Source organism: Mixophyes fleayi, chromosome 6 (genome assembly GCF_038048845.1).
Source record: "Mixophyes fleayi isolate aMixFle1 chromosome 6, aMixFle1.hap1, whole genome shotgun sequence".
Classification (NCBI taxonomy): domain Eukaryota; kingdom Metazoa; phylum Chordata; class Amphibia; order Anura; family Limnodynastidae; genus Mixophyes; species Mixophyes fleayi.
This window is the reverse complement of record NC_134407.1, coordinates 162270010-162296159: the sequence shown is the minus strand read 5'-3', so window position 1 is coordinate 162296159 and position 26150 is coordinate 162270010. Positions and strand designations below refer to the sequence as shown.

Below are 26150 nucleotides of genomic sequence, written 5' to 3'. Positions count from 1 at the left end.
GTTGCCAGTCTACAGTCTACATGGCATTGCTCCATTGCTAATTGTCATTGCTGAAATAGAAATAGTAGGTCTGTCAGTGTTCTTCAAAATCTGCAGTCACATTGTACTGTGTTATTATAGCTCACACAGAAACAGGAGAGGTCTCAGTGTTGTTGCCAGTCTACAGTCGACGTGGCATTACTCCATTGCTAATTGTCATTGCCGAATTAGAAATAATAGGGCTTTCAGTGTTTTTCAAAATCTGAACTCACATTGTACTGTGCCATAGCTCACCCAGAAATAGGAGACGTGGCAGTGTTTAGTGCTGAAACAGAAATTAAAATAATAGAGCTGGCAGTGTTTTTTGAAGACGCCAGTGACATTCTACTGTACCATAGCTCACCCAGAAATAGGAGAGGTGGCAGTGTTTAGTGTTGAAACAGAAATTCAGAAATATTAGGGCTGGTAGTGTTTTCAAAAGTCTCCAGTGACATTCTACTGTGTCATAGCTCATACAGAAACAGGAGGGGCGGCAGTGTCCTTGTCACTCTCCAGTCTTCAGTAACATTGTTCTTGTCACTCTCCAGTCTCAGTGCTGTTGGTCACACAGAAACAGGGGTAGCAGTGTTCTTGTCACTCTCCAGTCTACAGTCACATTGTTCTTGTCACTCTCCAGTCTCAGTTATGATGATACTAATCCCTCTACATCATGTGCTAAAGTCTATGTTCAAGTGCATATTGGAAAGTCAGGGAAACAAAACTGTAAAAAAAAAAGCTTGTACCCTTTTTTTTTTTCTTTTTATTAGAAACATCTTTTTTTCAGTAAAAAGAGGGCATTACAGAATATCGAGAGGTTAATAAAAAATAGATAACACGTGTTTACATACAGCAAAACGCAGGAACACTCTCATACAAGCTTGTACCCTTTTAAAGAAAATAACACCTCTCTAATAAATGTGAAAGCTTACCAGTGGCGGATCTAGACTTTTCTTTTAGGGGGGGGGCGCTTTACCGATGAGTCCTGACTCCTCCCCCTCTCCAGTCCTAACTCCTCCCCCTCTCTAGTCCTAACTCCTCCCCCTCTCCAGTCCTAACTCCTACACAAACTCGTGGTAGTGGGACCTATATATCAGTCAGCCATTTTAAATCACATGGAGTCATCATTGTCACACAAATTAAAGTTTTCTATCTAATATAGATAAAGACAACAAAGCAGTTGCATTTTATAAACCCTGGAAGCACTATCACTACTTTAGGTCACTATTTTATATTTCGCTATAATTTACAAATCAAGATTTATTTACATTTTTTGACAAATAAATAATAAAGATTTATTTTTTCCTTTTTAAATGGTACACTTAAATAAACACACTGATGCTGCAGCTGCCATGGAGGATACACAGAAAATCACCTACAGCTCAAACTTCATAATCCACTCTCCTGCTTGCCCCCCTTTCTAAAGAAATCAGTAACACACCATAATTTACAGTGCTCTCTCTGTGATAAGCCGCCCCAGACCCCCCAGACAGACTGTAATAGAGTGTAATAGTGTAGTGTGATAATGCCTGCTGCTGCCGCCGCCCAGCGTGAATGAATGAGAAGGCTGGTGATTCACTGCTCCCAGTCTGCTAGGTCAGCCAGCCCAGCACCTAGGTGTGTGAAAGTGGAAAAACCAGTCCATGTCGTGGGGAGGGGGCGGGGCGGGGGCGGGACTGCCCGCACAATGCGTCCTGTTGGCAGTGAGTTTACAACTCAAACTAAATGCAGCAGCAGTGTCTTAGAGTGTCTTAGTGGGGGGCGATTGCCCCGATCGCCCCCCCCCCCCTGGATCCGCCCCTGAAGCTTACTGTAGAAAAACATAAAATTGCCAACATGCCATTCTACCCAAAAAATTACCAAGCATACCAGCATCAGCTAGATCCCAGCACCTGCAATCTACACTGTCATCCTCACCCTCATCAGTGTGTACATCATCCTCACACAATACTAATTCATCCCGCTGGAATCCACCATTGCAGAAGTCTCTGTAATTTGATGTAATTGCCGGTAATGGCCTTCCTCGTGGAATTTGTAGTTCATTTTACGACAGAGCTGTCACGATTTTTGGGCAAATCTTTTAGACCAGACCAAATGTCAAAATGTTGTGCTGACTCTTCTGCATCACCACTGGGTATCTCGGGAAAGCTAATTTTTTTCCTAGCAGCAGTTGCCAAAGAAACTGAGGGAGGATGAGTCATTGTGTCATGTACCTCTTGAGCTGTCAGCTCGCTGACCAGGAGCTCATTGCATCTCTTGAGATCTGGGTCAGCTGGAAAGAAAGAGAAGACATAGCTCTTAAACCTAGATTCATGCACAGTTGTCAATATGTAGTTATCTTATTTTAAGATGTGGATAACTCTCGGATCCTGGCAAAGCAAATTCAGTACTTGATCTACAAGTCCTACAAAGTTAGCGGAATTGCTTAGTTTCATCTCCTTCTTCAATTTCTCTAGCTTCTTTTCCAAAAGTCTAATTAGATAAATCACTGGACTTAAGCAGTGTCTGAACTCACTTCACAGATGACTACTTAGCGTGGCTTCAGCACCTTGCACAACATGGAAAGTATTATCCACTGCGCTGGACTAAAGTCCATTCAGCCTCAAATTCGATTCTTTTTGCAGCAGCTGCGAGATTGCATGCTGTTAAAGAATGCTGAAAATGACCCGGCTTCACTAAGAGGCATACCGATAACAACCTGTTTGAAAAACTAAGGGATGTCATTGCAACATGGCTTATCCCGTTTGGACTCTCCTGAGGATATGTCATTTATGATAATGCCACCAATATTGTGAGAGCATTACAGCTTGGTGAAATCCATCATATTCCCTCTTTTGTTCGCACAATCTACTTGGTAGTACAGAGCTTTTTGAAAAATGACAGTGATGTGCAGGAGATGCTGTCTGTGTCCCGAAAAATTTCAGGACATTTTCGGCATTATGCAACAGAATGTAGGAAATTGCAGTAACTGCAAGAACAATTATTTTGCCCTGCCACTAACTGAAGCAAGAGATGGTAACAAGGTGGAATTCCACACTTTATATGCTTGTGAGAATGGAGGAACACCGAAAAGCCATCCAGGCTTACTCCACAAGCCATGACATTGGGAAAGGAGGGGGAATGTATTTTAGTCTAGCGCAGTGGAGAATACTTTCCGTGTTGTGCACGGTGCTGAAACCATTTGAAGTAGTCACCTGTGAACTGAGTTCAGACATTGATAGTGTGAGCAAAGTGATTCCCTTAATTAGACTTTTGGAAAATCACCTAGAAAAATTTTAGGAGGAGATGAAACAAAGAAATTACGCTAAGTATGTCGGACTTGTAGATGAAGTACTTTAATTGCTTTGGATCGAAGGATCGAAGAGTTATCAACTTCTGGAAATCATATCACTACAATTTGGCGACTATGCTTGATCCTAGGTTTAAGAGCTATGCCTTCTCTTTATTTCCCACTGTCCTAGATCACGAGAGATGCAATGAGCTCCTGGTGAGCAAGTTGACAGTTAAAGTGGTACCTGACATGACGGCGTCCCCATCTTCAGTTTCTCAGGCTACTGCTGCTAGGAAAAAACTAAGCTTTTCTAAGAAACCCAAGAATGATGCAGATGATTCAGCAGAACATTTTGACATTTGGGGGTAAATGTATCAATCTCCGGTTTTGTCAACTCGCGGGAGTTCGGCGAGATGACAGCTTAAATTTAAAGCTGCGCTGCCTTGTAAAGGGAAACTTCACTTTACAAGGCAGCGCGGCTTTAAATTTAAGCTGTCATCTCGCCGAACTCCCGCGAGTTGACAAAACTGGAGATTGATACATTTACCCCTTGGTCTGGTCTAAAAGAATTGCTCAAAAATCGTGACAGCTCTGTCAAATGTAAATGAACTACAAATTCCACGAGAAAGGCCTTTACTGGCATTTAGATCAAAGTACAGAGACTTCTGTAATGGTGGATTCCAGCGGGGATTCATTATTATTGAGTGATGATGATGTACACACTGATGAGGGTGAGGATGATGACAATGTAGATTGCAGGTGCTGGGATCTAGCTGAGAGAAGAAAGTTAGCTGATGCTGGAATGCTTATTAATATTTGGGTAAAATTACATGTTGGCAATTTTATGTTTTTCTACAGTAAAGTTTCACCTTTATTAAAGATGGTTTTTTTTCTTTAAAAAGGTAAAAGCTTTTTTTTACATTTTTGTTTTTAACATTTATGTTACAGAGACTTCTGTATTGGTGGTTTCCTGCGGGGTTGAAATATTATTGTGTTAGGATGATGCACACACTGATGAGGGTGAGGATGAGGCTGAAGGTGATGACAACAACATCTTGCCACTGTAGAGCGCATTGACAGCACTGTTACCTTAGCTGCCTTAAGCCCATTGTTACCTTGTTTTATGGGGGGCCCAAATAAACTTAGCACTTCAGCCACAAAAGTTGTATTTCTTGTCGCTAAAGTGCTTGGTTTGTTAAAGTGTGCATGTCCTTTTTAAGATCCATTATAAGGATGGGTGGTAGGGTCCCAAGGACAATTCCATCTTGCACCACTTTTCCTTTCAGCTACCGCTGTGTGCCAGTGTTACCTACATGTGCTATAAGTGCTGAAGTTTGTTTTCAATCATCCTTTCAACTGCTTCTCTCTCGTACGTGTGATCACATACTTTGTTTTTCACTGGGTTCACCATCTCCAACTGTGTTGTAAGAGTGCGCTGGGTGACGGCGATCTCCTTGACTTCATCTTCCAAATCTTCGTCTGCAGGGGTCAGTAACACACCCATTTGTTTTCTCAAGTCTCTTAGCTGTTCTTTAAACTGGACATATTTATCATCCTACCTCAGGGCCTCCTCTGTATTATTCTTCTGAAGCGCAGTGTATCTCTTGTGAACAAGCTCTCTTAAATCTGGGATCTTATCCGGTGGGTCAAGTTTTAATTTAGGTACGGTCTCCTCAACTCCATCTATATATTGGTTTAAATCTCTGTTCAATGCAGCGTATTCCAAGATGATGGATTCCATGCTGTCCACATGTTCCATGTCACAGTCTGTCTGAAGCAGATGTAATGCCACTCCAGCTGTAATATCCATTCATGTGTCTACATAAGTATGGCAGTTCTTCAGGTATGAATGGGAGGTATCCAGAGAGGAGAAGGAGATTAAAGACGCAGCACAAGCAGTCCTGGTTTAATAATGTAGAGTTCATTGACAGCACTGTTGGGCTTAAGGCAGGTAAGCTATTGGTAGCTTGTTTTGTGGGGGCCCAAACAAACCAAGCACTTCAGCCACAAAAGTGGCGCTCCTTGTCGCTGGAGTGCTTCCTTTGTTAAAATGTACATGTACTTTTCAATATCTTACATAAGGGGGATGGTAGGGCCCAAGGACAATTCCATCTTGCCCCACTTTTCTGTTATGCGACTGCTGTGTGGCAATGTTTCCTAGATGTGCTATGAACTGCCGTGTGTTTGTGTCGTTGCTCTGTCGCTTAGCATCTAGGTCGCTGCATTCTTTGTCCGAAAGTGGATGAAAATAATATTGTGACCTGTGAGGTGGTCATAATTGACTGTAAATTAGTGTTATTGAGGTTAATAATAATGTAAGAACAAAAAAAAGAGCAAAATTATTTGATTTTAGCATATATTAGCTATTTTTCTAAAAAATACAGATCCAAAAGCAAAACACGTAAGGGCGGTTTTGCCAAAACCAAAACCAAAACATGAACTTAATCCAGATCCAAAACCAAAACCAAAACCAAAACGGGGGTCAGTGAACATCTCTAGTAGTAATCTGACATTGTATCAGTTCTGGGGCCTATTTATTGAGCCTTAAACCACACGGAAACAGGTGTTGTTTTTTTTTAGATGTTTGGTAAATATGGTAACTATATGTCCATCAGACAGTAGATAATATTATTTCCAAGTATTGCTATTCATTGTTACTGCTATTACCTTATATACAAAATTGTAAAATATTAATTAATACATAAAACACACTTCATTCTGCAAACATATTAAAATGTCATTACATTAAAATTCTACATTCAAAGTTAGACAAATTGCGCCGTTCTCTCTTACCCGATCTTGCAGCGTAGACTACCTGATGTCCTCTCTAGCTTCTTCTTGGAGCGTTGTTGTCAGCTAGCTGGCTTATGGAAACTTGGAGTCATGTATTGAAAATGTGCAAAAATTGTATTATAATGCAAATTGTTAACAAACCTCCAAACACAACACTCCATTTTGACCAAATAAAACAACCCTCTAGTACAGGCATATGTAAACAATAATATATATAAAAATTATTTATAATCATATACTAACTTCTATGTGAAGTGTGTCACAGCAACAAGAGAAGGAGTGAGGTGTGTGTAGAAATCAGAGTCTGCCGAAACGGCCGAGTGTATAGAGGAAGAGAGGGATACCCAATCTATGCAAAGAGAAGCTGGGTGTAGATTTGCATAGAGAGGTCTTGCAGAAAATCCAGTCACCTAAGCAGCCTGAGGGAGATTATACAGCAAAGTGAGCCTATGTGCGAAGAGGGAGACTGTTCACATGCAATTCGCTAATAGTGGCAGAGAGGGACAGCTAGCAAGATCAGGCTTGCTGTTAGTCCATGACCCAACAGTGGCTAAGACTCCCATCTTCAAAGGAGAGAGATAAGTAAAAAGAAACACACCAAACACTGTGATACTATTAACATAGCACAAATATCAGAGACTGTGTTACCTGTCAGATATATAATGAAAGTTACCAACGTTTCAACAGGTGCACCAACGTTAATTAGTTAACCTCACAAACTATTTAATATTGGCAGGATTATAACTAATGTTAACTTATATTTTCACACTGTGTGTGGGTGCGTTATGGGAGAATTTGGGGCGCCAGTGAATGTATGTGTGGGGGACATCTTGTTGTTTATTTATTACTGCACTGTTGCCTTTGATTAATATCTTACCTGCTATCCCATTTATCCCGTTCATAATTTTTCCCATATTTAAATCTGACTCTCCCATTTATTTTCCCCAAAATAAACACCCAGTTGATTGTTTGCAACCACAGTGTGTGGTACATTATTATTTAGAAGGTCAGTGTGGTTGGGTACAAGGGGCTTCCCGAGTCAACATCTGGTGGATTCAGTCACAGTCCAAATCACCATACTGTGCAGACTTGGGTGGAGGCACTGAAGAGAGAAGAGAACATTTCAACACCCCTTTCATTGTACTAGGGAAAGGGGTGCTACATAGAGACACAGAGCGTGAGTCATTAAGGAAAGTAAGGCAAAAAAAGGAGTACATTTTCTCCTAGACAAACCATGTTACAATGCAAGGGGTTCAAATTAGTTTTTAATTTTGCATGTAAGTTAAGTGCTGACTTTTTTTCATGTAGCACACAAATACTTGATAGCTTTATTTTTACACTGAAATGTAAAGTTGGTCTATGCCATTCCCCACCCTAAATATGGATCTGTCCCCACATTTTAAATTTACTTTCCCTTCCAATGTAACATGGTTTTGCCAAAGTGCAAAGTTACTACTTTTATTGCTTTACTTTCCTTAATGAATCAGGACCACAGTGTATGAAATACTAAGCCAGATACATGTCAAAAGCCAAAATACCACCAATTTTGTTTACGCATTGTTACCAACATTTTCAAGTTTGTAGATTGGGGAGGGAAGCAACGGAGGAGAAGGAGCAGGAGGGAGGACAGGTAGTCACAGATAGAGGACAAACCTCAAAATGTGAGGCAAAAGGCTCAATCTGTGAACGGGGGTGGTGGGTGTCCGGACACAGGGCAGGGGATAGATGTCATACAAAAGAGAGGTATTAGAGTTAGATCACAGTTAGAGGTATGGTCAGGGAGCCCAGATCTGATGTAATTTGTTTGGTTTTTCTACACAATACCTAGGCCCAGGACTTATTTGCCTGGATCATTGAGGCTTTTTGTCTTGTCTGAACCTTGAACCAGGTTTATTAGTGTTCACTTCAACTGACCTTTATCTAATACCTTGACTGTATAACTGTATATCCAATCAATATATCCTGGACTGCCTTTGCCTTCACACCATTCCACACATTAAGATATGAAGTGCCCACACATATTCACAGTCTTGGATACAACATCTTTGTATATTGTTTGTCATTTGTTATCTTTTGTTACCTTCATTTGTGCTGGTTTATTTGTTCATTGAAACATTCTCTATTTCATACTGTTGGATGTGTTTGGGTGTAGTGGCGGAACTACCCATGTTGGTGTGCTTACTTCAGCTACGGGGCCCCAAAGATGAGTGGGGGCCCATATCCGCCACACGCCATGTAACAGTGGTAGTTCTGCCACGGCCTGCACCTGTATTCATGACAGTGAAAGCACAGGGACACCAAAACCAGAGGGGGAGGAAGGACTGTGTAACCCTACCCCTACCCCTGGCCTGGCAATATAGTGTCCTGCCCCTTTATAGATGTATGCCCTCAGACCTAGGATTGTATGCTATGAAACCAAGGGTACCTTACCATGCTGATTTGTTAAGGAGAGTAAAGAAGTAAGGAAGTGACAGATGAAATTTCTCTGTGAATTAATTCACACGGGCTGTGATTAGAGAAGCTGCTGGGCTTTAATTTGATTTGCTTGTTAATGTTTGGATTGTGAGAGAGCTGAATTTAAGCACAACAGAATATATTTGTAGTGGAGAAAATCATAAAGAGATTTGTCCACAGCCATTTTGCAGAGTGAGAACAAACACAGAGGAAATGTTTTTGCCCAATAAATCAATGCTTGGGGTTTGAGCATGAAGAACATTTCAATTTTAATGGAGCAACTTTGTCAAGACATATTAAAACATAGTTATAGTTTTCCAAAAGAATGTTTACATCACAATGATTAAGTAGAAGAAACGGCAGACTTGATAGTGCAGAGATATTGGATCAATAGAACACAAGAATTATATGATAGGAAGGGAACATTAATATGGCAGTTAACGACCTGTTAGGATATCACAGAAATAATGATGTTGATGATGTAGTAGTAGTAAAAGGTATTATGGAGTTTATTGCAGTATCAAAAGCAGATAGGAAAAGCACAAACTCTGTGGTAATGCAGGGATGAGTAATTTGCCCCAAGGTAATGCAGGAATCATGCAGTAGTATTCAATCTTTTGTTGCAACAGAGATATAAACAATATCTTTGGAGAACTACTGGTGTACATTTGTACAGTCTGAGGCAATGTAAATATGAACAATGTGTCACGAACACGTTCCCAGCTGCCTTGACTTTGGGGTGTTTGCTGTATGAGGTCACACACAATCCCAGCTCGCAGTCTCTCTCTACCTATCACACAGGTTATAGACCTACTGAATCGCCCCCTATACACTTCAGGTTTTGCCACCACCTATTGAATAGAGGCAATAGGGACCCAATATACTGTCCCACAATGGCACACAAGGCTTCTAGCTACCACAGGCTAACAAGGCCCCCACCAGCAAACAAAGGGTTAACTTTTCACACCTCCAGACTGTTACACAAATGTAAATGCAAGCACACAGTAAGCTTGTTAATCAAATGTATCAACAAATCACACACTGGCATTCAAAGGGTTAACTTGGTTGAGCTATTTCTTCTTAACAGGCTAATGGATTCCTTAGAGTATCAAGGATGCAACATATTAAATTATAGATTTAATATACATAAGTACAGGGCATTCAAATATAAAATAACAATTAATAAAAGTAATAAATAGTCGTAACATACACAAGCAAAACAGTTTAAAATAAAAAGGATTAAGTATAACTTACATTGAAGTGGTATATTCTGGCCAAGGGAAATTGGGTTTGGAAGATGGACAGCTTATCAGTGTGAATTGATTTCCCAAAAGTCTGACAATTTGCTGTACCTGGTCTCAGCCTTTTAAAAACACTTCCACATCTTTTCCTACCCCCTGGGGTTGTGGCCTGTGACACTTTTTTCAATCACCATTTTCATGTTGCCTGAATTACTAACCAATTCTACTATGTGACCTAACTTTTCTGTGGAGTGTCACACAGATCCAATTTTATTATTACTAAATCCCCTATGAACTTGCCCATTTTTTTATATCAAACACGCCCAGATACAATGTAGTCGTAGAGTTTATACTCATTCCTTAACTTCTCTGTGGGGCAGAATTCTGAATTTGACATATGAGCTGCCCTTCATCATGCTATGGAGGAATATGTGGTTGATCACTACTTTTATTGATTTTAAGTGGCATATTTTAAAACTGAATTCTATTTGTCTAAATAAAGTATAGCCAAGTTAGCAGATGGGCTCTGTGATCCAGACATCATGCTGAGCGGTTCCTAAAAGTCTATTCAGGTATCAAACTCCATCCCAGGCCAGGCTATATCTCACAGCAGGGGCTCTTTGAAGCTGCTACAGTTGACACTCCTATCTTCTCACAATGGAACATACAACAGACTTTCTGTCTTCCCGTTTTACACTTTAATAGCTCAATTTATCAATAGATTCATTTGATATAACATATTTACACTGCAGTTATGATTTATCCCTTAGTCCCCACAATTATATGATGGGTTAACCCTTATAAATAACCGTAAGCTCTCTATGTTCACGACACAATGTCTCTGAAGTAACTCTGGTGCAGGTTTATACAGTCTAAGGCAATGTAACATATAAAAAATGCTCCTGAAGAGATGCTGGAGCAGGTTTACATAGTGTCAGGCAAGGCAAGATAATAAACAATGTCTCTAAAGCAATACTGGTGCAAATTTATCCAGAGTCCAGTAATCACTACAAAGCCCCAAAACAGAGCAATAGATAGTTACTGCAGTCTGTGCCTGGGGATATATTAATACATGTAGATGCAGATCAGAAAACAGGAGTTGGGAGACAAATATAAGCAGACCTAGGAAACAACAGACTTGTATGAATCTATTCAGGTATCAGAAGACAAATATAAGCAGAGCCAGGAACCAGCAGACTAGTATGTTGCAATCCAGGTAACAGGAGACAAATAAATGCATATTTATTTGTCTCCTGTTACCTGAATTGCAGGAACAACAGGTGCAGGGTCAGGTACAATTAGAACACAGGTACAGAAACCAGGAAGTTAGCTGTTCAATGCTATCGCTGGCAATGAGTGCATGACAGTCTTCCAACCAGCTCATAGAGGAAGACACAGCTGTAGTGATATGAGTTCCCAGCAGGATGCAAGACAGATTTAACCCTAATAACACATATGGGGAGATTCAATTCAGCGCAATGTGTCTCCGGAACCTCCACGGAGACACATCGCTCCAATGTTATGGCAGGAATCTTGCACCCCATAGAGGTGCGCAGAAAAATTAACGGAGATTCCTACTGTAATTGCAGGCAATGTGTGTGCAGTCGGACATTGCGGTGATGTCTGCACGGCACATCACAAGCAATTGAATCTCCCCTTTAAATAGGAAGGGAAGAGGAAGATAAAAAATTTTGCCAAAATTCAAAGCAGGAAATAATGCTGGAATAAGTGGGAGAATGTGGAGTTGGTGGACTATAATTAAATGCAACACCAAATGGAGATCGAGCAAACAAGCATAACATGTGGACATCCAAAGAAGTGAAAACTTGCATTAACAAGAAAGAATACCTTCACTCCTTCCATGAACAGAAGAATGGGGTTTGTGCAAGGACAGCCTGTCATAAGACAAAGCAGCTCCTGGTGCACTGTCAGTGGCGCACGCAGGGGGGGTTTCTGAGTCTCCAGAAACCCCCCCTGCGCTAACTAAGTGGCCGCTATAGCTGGACTGTCCTATACAGCAGCCGCGGCGCTGTCAAAGAAGCGTCCGCGGCGGTGCTGTAGTGCCACGGCTGCTGTATAGGACAGCGCTAAAGAAACGCATGCGCAGCAGCTCTCGCGGGGGGTGGGTTTTTTCGCCCCTGACTGTTAGTTTGCCAGCCAGGTCTCAGTGATAGCCAGTGGATGGGAGGTAAGATCTCAGTGACAGCCAAGTGAAAGTGAGATCAAAAAGTCATGCAAAATGACTATCTTATTAGCTAATGAGCGGGTACTTCAGAGTGCACATGAGAAAGGAAGAGATGGATTCACAGAAGAGAATAGTTATTCATTTTTTAGGGTTTGCTCTCTTTCCTAAAGACATCCAACATGAAATATGAGGGCAGAAAAAAGGGGATAGTGTGGGTTTTAAGAATTGGACATTGGCTTTAAAAGGTTGAATGGAAGAGTACTAAAAGTTGTTGTTGGTATGCAGCAAACTAAAAAAACAGGCAAGCAAAGTAAGTACTTGACGTATTTGTTGAGAATTTAAAATTTGACAGGTGTAAGTACAAATTAAATGGACTTACCAAGAAAAGACTAAAACGGACACCTTCAATGCAAAATTCCCAGATCTTTAAGAATTCGAAAAACTCACAGGCCTGTCCAGACAGTTGAATAGCACCATGATTGTGATGATATCTGGGTACAGACAGACTATCCTCTATGGTATGATTGTGGCTGAATATACCTATCAATGACTACTGAGTGGCTACTCAACTGATGATCTCTTATGTGGAACTTTGTTATCAGGTATCTTGGGCACCTGAATGCATAAGGAATCACTCAGTAAGTAGTAAAGGGTAAAAATAGCAATGCTTTATGGTTGTGGGGAAGGTTCCTCTCAGTTAAATAGCAAAGCTAACAAATCAAGATAACCACACCAGTCTCAGTAGACATACACATAAGGATAAATACACTGATAAGACATAACATTAAAACAACTGACAAGTAAAGTGAATTAAACTGATTATCTCCAAAATTGATTAACGGGATGTTCCCATTATGCAGTGGTTAGGTTAGTACCTACCAAAAGTGGTCCAAGGAAGAAGGCAAGCCAGAGGAGGCAGTGTGATGTTCTGGGCAATGTTCTGCTGGGAAACCTTTGGTCCTGGCATTCATGTGGATGTTACATCTTATAGATTGTAAGCTTGTAAGCAGGGCCTTCTTACTTCTCTGTCTGTATTACCCAGTATTGTTTTAATACTGTGTTTGTTCCCAATTGTAAAGCGTTACAGAATTTGTTGGTGCTATATAAATACATGATAATGATATTGATGATGATGATGACAACACCACCTACCTAAACATTATTCCAGACCAAGTACACCCTATCATTGCAACGGTAATCTCCGATGGCAGTGGCCTCTTTCAGGAGGATAACGTGCCCTGCCACACTACGTAAATTGTTCAGTAATGGTCTGAGGAACATGACAAAGGGTTCAAGGTGTTGACCTGATCTTTAAATTTCCTAGATCTTGATCCGATCGAACAACTGTGGGATGTGCTGGAAAACAAGTCTGAGCGATAGAGGCCCCACCATGCAACTTACAGGACTTAAAGGATGTGCTGCTACCGTACCAGATCTAACAGTACACCTTCAAAGGTCTTGTGGAGTCTATGCCTTAATAGGTCAGAGGTAATTTGGAGGCATGAAGGGGAGCTACACAACATTAGGCAGGTTGTTTTAATGTTGTGGCTGATCGTTGTACAGCACACTAAGTGAGATTGGCTTTACTTATAACCTTGGAATTTCTATATTTTTTCCCAGTCCATCTCCTGTGTGCCTATATTCTGCTTCCTGGCATAGGAGGGATTAATCTCAGGTGTCTTCCTGCTTTTTTTGTGGGCCCACATGGGCAGTTAGCTCTAGAACTGGTCCAGATTGTGCTTAGGCAACTTTTTTGATATATCTCCTGACTGTTGCTTCCAGTGCTTCAGTCCAATGCAATCAAATGACAGAATATTCCAGACCTTCCTTTGATTATGGCCAGGAAGAGCCATCTTTATTTTAACACACATATATTAACTGAGGCAAAGACACTCACCACAACTACTATTAGATTCCTATCTGATGTGTTTTCTTTTAATGCTACAAACTATAAACAAGTGCATAATCTGTATTATATGGCATCTTCTGATTAGACCATGTTTGTGTGTAATATACAAAAAACATATCCAGGTTTACATGCTGTACCACCATTTTACCACATGAGGGCCTACAGAGAAAGAGAAAAGAAAAATGTGTTGAAAGCACAAGCACTGTTGTAGAAAAAAATACATAAATGTAATATCTAAGCTATATCAAATTGCAGAAAGCAGAATTTGTTATTTAAATGACAAGTTTGTAGCCCCCTTGAATTTTTGTTGCATTTATTTAATGAGACTAACCTGTCGGGTACTCATTACCTGATTAAAAACTATTTGTGTTGGGGCTCTCGCTACTGATTAAAATGCAAATACTGCTGTTGCGGTGAGTTGACTCCCTCAACAATTATCAAAGGAAAAAAATTATGTATGTACAATTTGAATAAGCTATGTGAAATTAAATAAAAATTATCAATGTTCAGTTTTAAACGTGGTACAAAGATAGCTTTTAGACAGAGACTAAGGGCGATATTTACTAAACTGCAGGTTTGAAAAAGTGAGATGTTGCCTATAGCAACTAATCAGATTCTAGCTGTCAATTTGTAGAATATATTAAATAAATGATAACTAGAATCTGATTGGTTGCTATAGGCAACATCTCCACTTTTTCAATCATATCCTAACTGTCTATATGCCAATAGGCCTCTGTGTCTGGAAATAAAGCTGATGTTTTTATCACTGAGAAAAAAAAATCCCTTTTTGCCACAATTTGCAAAATAGTACCCCAGGGCAATTGAGCTATACTCAGCTGCCCGGCGATACAGGTGGTAAGGGTCAACCTACCACTTCTCCATGCCAGTCTCGGCAGATATATGCATAAGTGCAGTGGAAATTAAAATTCAGATTTGGGCTTTAGGTTCCACTAATATAAAAACATATATATTTTAAAGCCATTACATATTAAAGAAAAGCTTTATTCAATGAATAAAGCATATTCTAATGCCTTTCATCTGTTATCACCATCCTAAGATGGCAATAACAGAACAGGCGTTGCGGTGGTAAATAGGCTTCACCATGCAAAAGCAAATGATACTGCGGACGGGGCTTGCCGCCGGCGCTAGCCCTTTCATGTAGTGGTTGAAATAAAGAAAGCTCTATATCATGCGCAAACTCCTACTTTCACCCACTGGCCAATCAGCACCTATCATCACCATTTATTTATATAGCGCCACTAATTCCACAGCGCTGTACAGAGAACCCACTCACATCAGTCCCTGCCCCATTGGTGCTTACAGTCTAAATTCCCTAACACACACACAGACAGACAGACAAACACAAAGACTAGAGTCAATATTAGCAGCCAATTAACTCACTAGTATGTTTTTGGAGTGTGGGAGGAAACTGGAGCACCCGGAGGAAACCCACGCAAACACGGAGAGAACATACAAACTCCTCACAGATAAGGTCATAGGGCCTGATTCCTTAAGGATAAAGAGGTATCTTATTTCAGTCTCCTGGACAAAACAATGTTACAATGCAAGGGGTGCAAAATAGTTTTCTGTTTTGCACATAAGTTAAATACTGACTGTTTTTTCATGTAGCACACAAATACTTGATAGCTTATTTGTACAATGAAATTTAAAGTTGATATTTGTGTGCTACATGAAAAAACAGTCAGTATTTAACTTATGTGCAAAACAGAAAACGAGTTTGCACCCCTTGCGTTGTAACATGGTTTTGTCCAGGAAACTGAAATAAGATACCTCTTCATTTAAGATCCTTAATGAATCAGGCCCATGGTTGGGAACTGAACTTGTGTTCTGTAAGGCAGAAGTGCTAACCACTTTGCTACCGTGCAGCCCCTAAACCTCTATCAAAAACCATAGCGACAGGAACATCTGCAGTGCATATAAAGGTTGTACAAAATGGACTAAACCGGTAAAACTACCGTAACAAAGCTATATATTCCACACAATGTATTTTTCCTGATGATATACAAGACAAAGTTCAACAATATTTACATTTAAACAACATATTGTACATTTGCTGGATATGAAAAGTGACAGACAGACAGCAATAGGGACCCTGCTAAGCTATTGTAAGGTTATAACCAAACCGAAAAGAAGGTGAAAAAATTAGATAAATATATTATTCTAATAACTTACATTTGCACATCATATCAAATCAATTTAAGAATTATTTTTTGTCTGAATGGTTTAACCTGCAGTAAATTATATGTGCGATAATAACAGGTACAAGCTAGAATCTCATTTAAACTATTAAACAAACTACTAGTGACAGATGTTATATGCCTAGAGGGAGATTCTATACAAACTGTCAATTCCTGATCTGTGCACAATTATGGCTCCCCCTAAGTAGCGCCTTTACTGTAGTTCTGCTTCACTGTTCTAGGATAATTGAGGCTTGATGTTTGACAAATCAGCAGTGGAATATTCTGTATGTAACTCCATTAATAGTATATATATAGCAAGAGCTGCGAAAGGTGCAAAAGTTAACAACTGATGGTAGAAGCTAGGTAGATTTGGGATTTCCTAATAAAAGGCGATCAGTGTTCACTCATGCAGCTCGTACTGCGCCCATGTGTAGAAAGTTATGCTTTATTTTAATGGGATAAGACTTGAAAATATGGGCAGAAAGGAAGCATTTCTTGGAGGGGTCCCTGGACATTGCCACATAGCTTCTCCTGCTAGCCTGCAAAATGAACGCTTATGAGTCATGCTATACTTTCAATTTATGCCTTTTATACCATCCAGGTACATGTGGGTAATCACGCATATAAGGGGAGAAAAAGATGGTTTTGAAAATAATGATTACAATAACAACAAATAAAAGCAATACCTGACTTACATTGTAGACACTAATAAGGTGCTTGCAGATATGCTAGAAGAAGTTTGGGTATGTCGTTGCTATGGCCGCCAATTACCGGAAACTGGAAGTGACATGTGCGGTTCACCTGAATAAGAACATTAAGTTAAAATGTGATCACTTTGGAACAATACGTTAAAGCACATGGGGGCTTGCACATTATTAAATTATCCACACATGGCATGGCAAACAGTACATTTATAATTGAATGAAATTCCATTTCAGAAAACTACCCACAGAAAGCCTCTTTTGATGGAAATGGGTTCTGTATCAAAAAAAGGGAGGGGTGTATATATAAATACACAGAGATATATAAAACATCAATTCAAAGGTGGGAAATACAACTAAATAAATGGAACATAAGACATTAAACCAGGATGAAGTTTTAAATTTATCATAATTAGAAATAACCCAGGATGGAATCCACTTTTTATCCGAGTTTTATTGGAGTTAAAACTTTGCCCTTTCAAAGTTACCAAATAATTTTAATATCTTTGTGGTTTACAGAAAATTAAAAATATACTACCAAACAATAACAAAGAATAAAAAAAGATTACTTAAAGGAAGAAAAGAATAACATTAACTTCAAAGTTAACTTAATTAATTCATAATCATCCTTTTACTCCCATTGCCAATCCGGTGTTGTTAACTGTAGATTCCTTTTTTCAGGCCTTGGGGCTCTTGTATGATGATTCTGACAAAGTCGCTTCGGCAGAATCTAAACTTAGATCTTTGAAACAGGGACATCATTCTGCTGAAAAATACTGTACAGAATTTTGCAGATGAGCCTCAGATTGTGGTTGGAATGACCCAGTTCTCCGCAGTCAGTTTCATTTGGGTCTCTCTGAAGAAATAAAAGACATATAGGTACAATATCCAGCTCCTGATTCTTTGGATTCCGTTATGTGTTTGGGAATTTGCATTGACTGGCGAATAAGTGAAAGGAGACTGGAAAAGAAATCTTATCCACAGAACTTTTTCTCTATCCTATCTCAAGGTCACCTAAAACAGGGGATTCTGAACCCATGCAGACAGCTAATTCTCGTCTTACTTCTGAAAAGAGAACTAGGTGCATTCAACAACGATTGTGTATATACTGAGGTGAAAAAGCCATTTGTGATCACTTTGGAACAATACGTTAAAGTTAAAAGAGTACATGGGGAATTGCACTTTATTAAATTACCCACACATGGCATGGCAAACAGTACATTTATGACACAGTTTGAATATATGCCAATACAACCCTCTTCCAAAGGGTATGATCTAAACTATTCATAACCTATTAGTAACTGCAAACCAGTCAACTACTCCGACATATCTCTGGGGGGGTCTCAGTGCCCCGTCCCCTTTTTATTTTCTAGCAAGTGTGGGCTACATGTCCCTGTCGGTAGAGACCAAGCAAAGGAAACTGCCCAGCCATTCCGAGTTTAATCAGAACTGGGGGACATATATATAGTGTGCGGATGCAATCCCGCACCTGCTAGGGGGAGGGGATGATTGCCCCAATCGCCCCCTTCCCCCTTGGGTACGCCACTGATTTGCTGCTGACTAAAATGGACCCAAGTGTGTGCATGTGTTGTAGGGAATTTAGAATATAAACTGCATAATGTGGTGGCGCTATATAAATAAATGACAATTAATAATAGTAAAAAACAAACTGAAATAAATATCTCTCTCTCTATATATATATACACACACATTACATGTATAATTAAAAGTCTATGCAAAGTATACACAAGGTGTATGTAGATAATAGTACTAGATATGAGAATGCTAATACATGGAGACAAGTTAAAGTGCACCTGCCAGCTCCTGACTACTACACAGGAGCCCGAAGCTGTTATCGACAGCTGGGTTCTAGGCAGGGATACAGTTCCCGCCATAGCAGCCGCATAGGGCTCGGCAGTGTTTATACAAAGCGAAGGCCCTCGTTCTGCTCTTCAGTGCTTCATACGTCATATTTTTTCACATAATACAGCTCTGCTGAAAAACAGAGCAGAGCTGACCTCCCCAGAAGCGACAAATGGATTTTGGAGCAGGGAAGGAGTGGCGCAACACTGCACATGGTAATGATGAGTCTCATTACCTTGTGTGCACATCGTCTCATAACTCCTGCTTTAGTGACAGATGTGTTAACCATTTAATTATCTCACAGCACTGTAGCCTTAGCTTTCATTTCAGGTGCTATCTGTGTTTCTTCCTGTGTTCACATGGGTTTTCTGCCACAGTCTAAAAATAAACTGATTGGTTAATTGGCTTCTCACTAAAATTGGCCCTTGTGTGTGCCTGTGGTAGAGAATTAGATTGTAAGCTCCACTGGGGGCATGTCCTGATGTGCTGAATTTGCACATTGTAAAGCACAGTGTAATATGGTGGCATTATACAAATCCCAATTGTAAAGCGCTACGGAATTTGCTGGCGCTATATAAATAAATGTTGATGATGATGATGATGAAAGGAAAACAATAAAAATAACCAATTCCATTGATTTACCTGTCTAGTTTTGTCTATTGATGATTCTACGTTACTGTGAGACATTTGATGTCTAAAGCTAAAATCGTCAATTGCCCCACCATTAGCTTTGTCAATATATATTGAATTTGACTAACACTGTAGCATTGATTGCTACATATATTGTTCATGCTGATGGGTATATTTTGTTGTGAACACAATTGTCCTTGATAAAATGTAACAAAGAAAAAACAATATAGGTTCAGCCTTTATACTTTATCTCCAATTTAAGCCATTATTATTTTGGACTTGAAGTGGTAGGTTCCAATATTATATATTATGAAACATAGCACATTACACTGGCAGAAGAGCTGTATGGAAATGCAGGTTTGCAGATCTGTGACATGCAGGCTAGAGCAGTGAGATTACTGGTGTCAATACACCATCAATTTGTCTCTGGTTCACCAGTTAGGTAAATGTATATAAAACTACAAACTAATTTACCTTTATGAGGGGAGTGGGAGGTGAGAAATGGGCAGAAGGGAATAACAAATATTTTTTTAACTGTACACCCTCATTAAACTTTTTCCAGTCTTGTGTATTTACTGGCCATATGTCTTTTAGTATGGGATTAACATGAGTGACAACACATGGCATATTAGGTAATTCTGAACTCAAGCTTTCTTCAATATTTGCCAGATCACAGAGAGAACCAATAATGCCTGTGGCCACAGGTCAAATGCATTTTCAGTCAGAAACTATGAAATTCCAAATTAATTTTAAACACTTTCAGCTGTCTCCAGTGGTGAGTGGGGACCTACACACCTGGGGGTTTCCAGTCAATATAGTCTAAATCAGCCAACTCTTGTATGGGTTGTCCTTATGTTTCCTGGGACCTCCACCATTACCAGAAGCCAAGAACTAGACCGCAACTCTTATGAGAAGGCCACCACTGCATTTGACAGAATTCTACTAATTCAACTCCTCGTCCTCTTTTGACCTGTTGAATTGGCATGGGCAGAATTAATTCTAAGCTGTAAAGGTAAATCTTGGGGTCCCAGGAGGCAAAAAGAGAAGAATGGATGCACAATATTGGACATCTCTTCTAATAATACAAAAAAAAATCACAGCTTAATCACAAATGACTATTACAAATTAATGGTTACATGTATATTAAGACCATTAGCCCAAAATGTAAACAGGGTAAAAAAAAAACCTAAGCACATTTTTTTATGGCAGAAGAGGTGGTGTGTTCTTACTTAGTGTTTGTTACTACTCTAGTGAGAATGGTAAGAGCGCCCAGGAATTATTTCTCTTCTCTTTTTTATTTATTTGCCGCATTATGGTCTATTGTACTTAGAGTTGGATCATAGGTGGCTCTTACCTGATGCATTACTATTGGACCAAAATAGTCATTCAATGAAATGCTGGAACCCTGACAAATGCTTAAGCAAATGTAATCTTTATATATATAGTGCAGGGAAGCAGGAACTCTATAATGGGCACTAATTCTGGATTTTGATTTGGTTAGCCGGTTTGTAAGGATTCAGTTAAACTTTTTTTTATTTAGCTACAATCCCTTAGGTTTCTCCCAGATCTCCAACATAATTCTGGATTTTGATTTGGTTAGCCGGTTTGTAAGGATTCAGTTAAACTTTTTTTTATTTAGCTACAATCCCTTAGGTTTCTCCCAGATCTCCAACATAATTCTGGATTTTGATTTGGTTAGCCGGTTTGTAAGGATTCAGTTAAACTTTTATTTAGCTACAATCCCTTAGGTTTCTTCCAGATCTCCAACAGAATTGGATTTGGTGCATAGCTACCAAAAAGCAATGGGAATATATAGGGCTGTTGGCTAATGCAGTAACAGTGATGACGAACAAGTTATTACCTAGTGCATTAACATATAGAATAATGTACCCCCTGCAGTAAATTATAAGGATATTAGAAGTTGCCCAAGTGTTCCATGACCATATAAAATGATTTTATACAGGTTATAGGACTCCAAGATGACTTCAAATATATGTCCTAAAAGGGGTGTATATATTATTCCTTTTAATGCACATGTAATTAAAAGAAATATGTGTTCAGTATCACACAGATCTACACTGAAACAAGGATTCGCCCTGACACACAGACTGATACGCAGACTTGCACTGTTGTAATGAATCACACTGTCACAACAGTCCTCACCACCACTTCTTACCTTTCTTGCTGCTCTGCATGAGATCGATGTGATGCTGCTGTCATCTGCACTCCTAATAAGGTTGTAGCAAGAATTGAGCCCAAAGATATAGCCTGTAGGAAGATTTCCTGTACCTTACTACACAAGTTGCATCCTTGGGCTCGGTAGTTGCTGTGGCCATAAATTGAGCTCATGGGAAGTAACAGTAATTATTAGTAATAGTGATAACTCATAGTCACTGTCTTGTCTCTGGTAACCACCTCTCACTCCCGCCTAAAAGACTTCTCCCGTACTGCTCCCCACTTACGGAATTCGCTACCACGCTCAATCAGACTTCAAATCTTTAGACGCTCTTTGAAAACCCATCTCTTTTTTAGAGGTGACCTTATCCCCGATAACACTATTCACACTAATGCACCATCACAACTGTCCCAATCTCCACTCTGAACCACATTTACTCCTCTTGTTTCAGCTGTGCCCTCTTCCACTTAGAATGTAAGCTCTCTAATGAGCAGGGTCCTTTATATTCTTTGTTTTCATGTCTGCTTTATTTTGTCTACCTTGTATATCCCTGTTTTATGTATGTACTGTTTTCCCTACTGCACAGCGCTGCAGAGCACTGTGGAGCCTTACAAATCTACAATAAAATAATAATAATTGCCCAATATCAATTTATGGCATGGGTCATAAAAGGTAAAACGCTTGAAATCTCTCTTTATGGTTACATCAATATCATCAGTAATATGCAATATACAGATCTCTCACATTTTGTGATGTTTCTGAGATATCTCAGGACATCTCAACTGCGGGACAGATGAGCTGGGGTAAGTGTGAATGAAGGGAAATAAGCACAAAGGAAAATGTCATGTCTGGTATGTAAATGCAGGGCAACTTTTGACTTGTGTGGAGGTAATATTATATTTGTAGGAAATTCTGGTAAGGAGATAGGTCAGTGTAAATAAACTCTACCTTGAATTGTGTTGCATTTATACAGACTTTCTAGGTCTGACATCACAGTGAGGGGTGGGGGTGGGGAGTGTTGTGGTTACCTGCAGCATCTTTAAAATGTCCTGTAAATCTAACAGATATGTACACTTTTGAGAGTCAATTTCATATTAAGAAGTATCCTGTTATTCATGCCCTCCAAGCAGACAGAAAACTGATCAATCATGAGTTTACAATTTCTGCTATTTCTTTTTATTTTACAAGAAACTATTGTATTATATCGTTGCATGTAATTTTGTTAATTGTTTTTCATCTTAAGCATTGTGGATTTATTTTCCATATTATTTTACACTTAATAAGTTTAGGTCTCTGTGTTCTTACGAGTTCACATGTCAGACTTAACTTGATATTAGGACGCTACATAGTTGAAACAGAGGAGATTATTTGGTTTAAATAACTGATGAAAGTAAATTTTGATAGATTAGTTTAAAGGGAGATCCGAAGGCTTCCTGAGTGAGCTCTTCAGAAAAATACTTGGTGGGGCCATAATTGGTAAGGCAAAATTAGTGTGTGAGTTTTAATAATATTTAAACAGACCAGGTGGTTATTTTTGATTAACCTCTTGTCACACACACACATCACACAGGCTCAAGTGACAGCCGTGACACTGTGCAACAAACAGTAGGTTTTCATGTGGCTTCCGTCATTGCCAGTTTCCTGACTATTGTTAATGTGTCCTAGTCCTGCTATTAGTCATTTATGCTACAACTGTTTACCCATCATTAAACTCCAGAGTTAATTAGAGTTTTGGATAGCAACCTCTGCTGTTATTAGTTAATAGCAGTTCAGCACCTGGCTTAGTACCTGATAACATGAGAGACAGCATCTAAGTAGAAGAGATTAATGTGGTCACTGGGGCTGGATAGCCATTACATTCTTTCAGTTTATCCATTCTGAGCCTGATTTATTAAGGAATGCAAATTGCGCTTTTCTAAAATGGACACAAAATGCAAGTGTGCACTTGCCATATGAAGACAGACATAACACAATGCAGGTTACTTACAATGCCTATTTATATATAAAGTCCCATCAGAATGCAGACAAAGAAGCAAAATAAAGATTAAATTATTAAACACATTAACACCTGTTAATAATATAATCATTACTGAAAATATATTTTTTTTTAAAAAAAGTTTTTTTTTAATATAATCTTTTTTACATGAAATACACATGAATGCAGGATTCAGGATGTTAATGCCTACTGTACATAAAATGCATTTCTACAGTTGCCCTTGATTTCAAACACATTTTTTAGCATGTATATGCGACCGTCATCTATCACTCACCACCTAAACGAGTCCTGTAGCTGGTGCAAGTAGCTGAAAATCACGCACCTAAGAGATGTCCAGAACTTTAATCTGCGTGTGCTCAATCTTGGCATGCCCTTACTGTACATTGACTACCTGCATACTCCCCTTCCCTGGTGTATAGTCTCTGGGCATGTGCAGATCAATATTACACTAAATACGGCACGTAGAAGCATTTGCATTCCTCAATGAATCAGGCCCTCTATCTTTAACTTTACTATGAGGCCACCAAAGCAATTTTAACCTATACATAATGCAACATAATGCACCATGCAGTATGGGTCAAGCTGGAAGGCATGGCTCACATTTAAACTATTTACCTTGAAGTCAGTTCTGAATGTTCTTTCCTGGGGTTCCCAACAGTCACTGACTGCTATAGGCAACATCTCCACTTTTTCAAACCCGCAGCTTGATAAATTTACCCCTAACAGTATGTTAACTACTTTCGGGCCTTAGTTGGATGCACAGGGAATGATGACACTCACCTCAGCTTTTAGAATGAGCCTTCATGAAAAGATTAAGTATGAGTTAGCCTCTATGGACTTACCAACTGATCTAGAATTCCTAATCACGATACCCATGCATCTTGTATTCAGGAAAGGTATTCTGAGAGGGAGAGATCAAGAAGTGTTCATCACCTAACCCCAACTTTCAAAAAGCTCTATTCAAAATGTCTTCTTTTCATCCAAAAATATTCACATGCAGCTTAAAAATTGGTGCCCAAATACATTGGACCTTGCAAGAATCCAAGTAAACTCTCACATGTGTAGTACCAATTAGAATTACTGCATAAACAGATCCTTCTGTCTAAGTCTTTACAGTCACCCCTTTTGGTCAGAGGTAAAGATGAATTTGACATTTTCAAATCCTGGAATCCAGATTATCTTGATAACTGTTAGATTTCAATGAACCTTCATGAATTTCCACAGATATTTTCCATTCAGGCATGGTTTCAATACATTCTGGAGTCACTTTGTGAGAAAGTGAGTAATGCCAGATTTAACATTGCTTGGATCCTCTCTCTTGCCAAATTAACCACACTTGACTACTGCAGTATCATTCTGTTATCAAGTGATGCTGTAGGTCTCCAGGGGTCTCACAGCCTTGCTCAAGTTCCCTTTGTTTTTTTGGTGATTCAGGTTCATCCTTAGATTTTGTTGCCTGGTTCTGTTTTCGAGTTGTCTGCAGCCTCACTCTCTCCACTGTACCACCTAACAAGTTTCTGATGCCCCAGTCTTACTTTCTGCAATACTCTACATTCTTATCTCATTTTTAGCTACTGCTGTGTTGAACTCATCACTTTCTCCAGCTTCCATAATAAACTCTACTCAGCACCTTCCTGTATCAAACTGTAGAAGAACCTTGTTGCTTTTGTGGACTAATTTTCTGTAGAATTCTGTACTCCATGGCCCTGTTGCACTGCTGAAACTCAACATCTTCATCTGTATCTATTATACTCCAGAGCCGCTAAATAATTGTGAAGATAATTGTATTCTAGCAAATTCTTAAATTTTCTTAAAACTCAGGCCTAGTGTGGACTTGCTGTACTCCTCAACCAGCTGTCTGCAACATGTGCAGATTCTTATAGTTTTCCTCTGGATCTTCTGCAATAGGTAGGCTGTACTTTACACAACCTAGTAGTCCAAATGTACTGACCATGAATGATGTGGAGAGGCACTGGAAATTAAAACATATACAGTAAGCAAAAGTGTCGTAGTTGTTTCCTGGTATGAGATTGATTACAGTTAAAATGCACAGATACCAGTACAAATCCAATTGCTACCCTTTGCAGACCTCATTGCACAGGTCCCATTGTCTCTTAAAACAGATATTGCGGTGTTTGGTCTCAGTTACTATCTAGCTGGAAACACAGTTCCAATCCTCATCGTGTGATGAATATTATATATTGTATCATTCTCTATGCTTTTCATCATCATCATTGTTATGAATGTCCAGACTGTCTCAGATACAGCAATCTGAACAGCTGGCCGTGACTTGCGTCACCTTAGTCACTTAGCAATGAATACACCTTTTCTGCCACCACAAAGGATTTATTGTGGTGTCCTTACGTTCACCAAAACCACTTATTAATGTTTCATACTTAAATCACGTACACATGTAGCATGAGCCTTCCTGGCCTTCGTAATTTCACAAAGAATCACGGAAAACACGTTAGATTAAATTTATTTAATCTGCAAAATGTTTCCAAGGCTTAGTTACAAAAATTAATAACAAGACATACAATATGTTGCACAAATAAGTTTCAGAAAATAAAATAGGAAATTAAACCAGAGTCACTACTTACTAAGTTAAGTGTGTGTGTGAGGGAACACAGTTGAGAAATATGGGACATTGCAGACCCCTTCATGGAAATGCACACATTATTGCGTAAGGCAGAAGATTTTAAACCTTTCTCCACA

At 39.3% G+C, this 26150-nt stretch overlaps 1 protein-coding gene across 5 annotated transcripts in view; it reads right to left on the bottom strand.

The window, feature by feature from the left end:
- Positions 1–26150, bottom strand: part of GIP (gastric inhibitory polypeptide) — a 60791-nt gene that overhangs the window by 27555 nt on the left and 7086 nt on the right. For 4 of the 5 annotated variants that reach the window (XM_075176961.1, XM_075176962.1, XM_075176959.1 and 1 more), the window contains one exon: positions 16765–16870. The gene's annotated coding sequence lies outside the window, so the exon portion shown is untranslated. Of the gene's footprint in view, positions 1–16764; positions 16871–24215; positions 25408–26150 lie in introns of all 5 variants that reach the window. The other variant, XM_075176960.1, reaches the window with a different exon arrangement.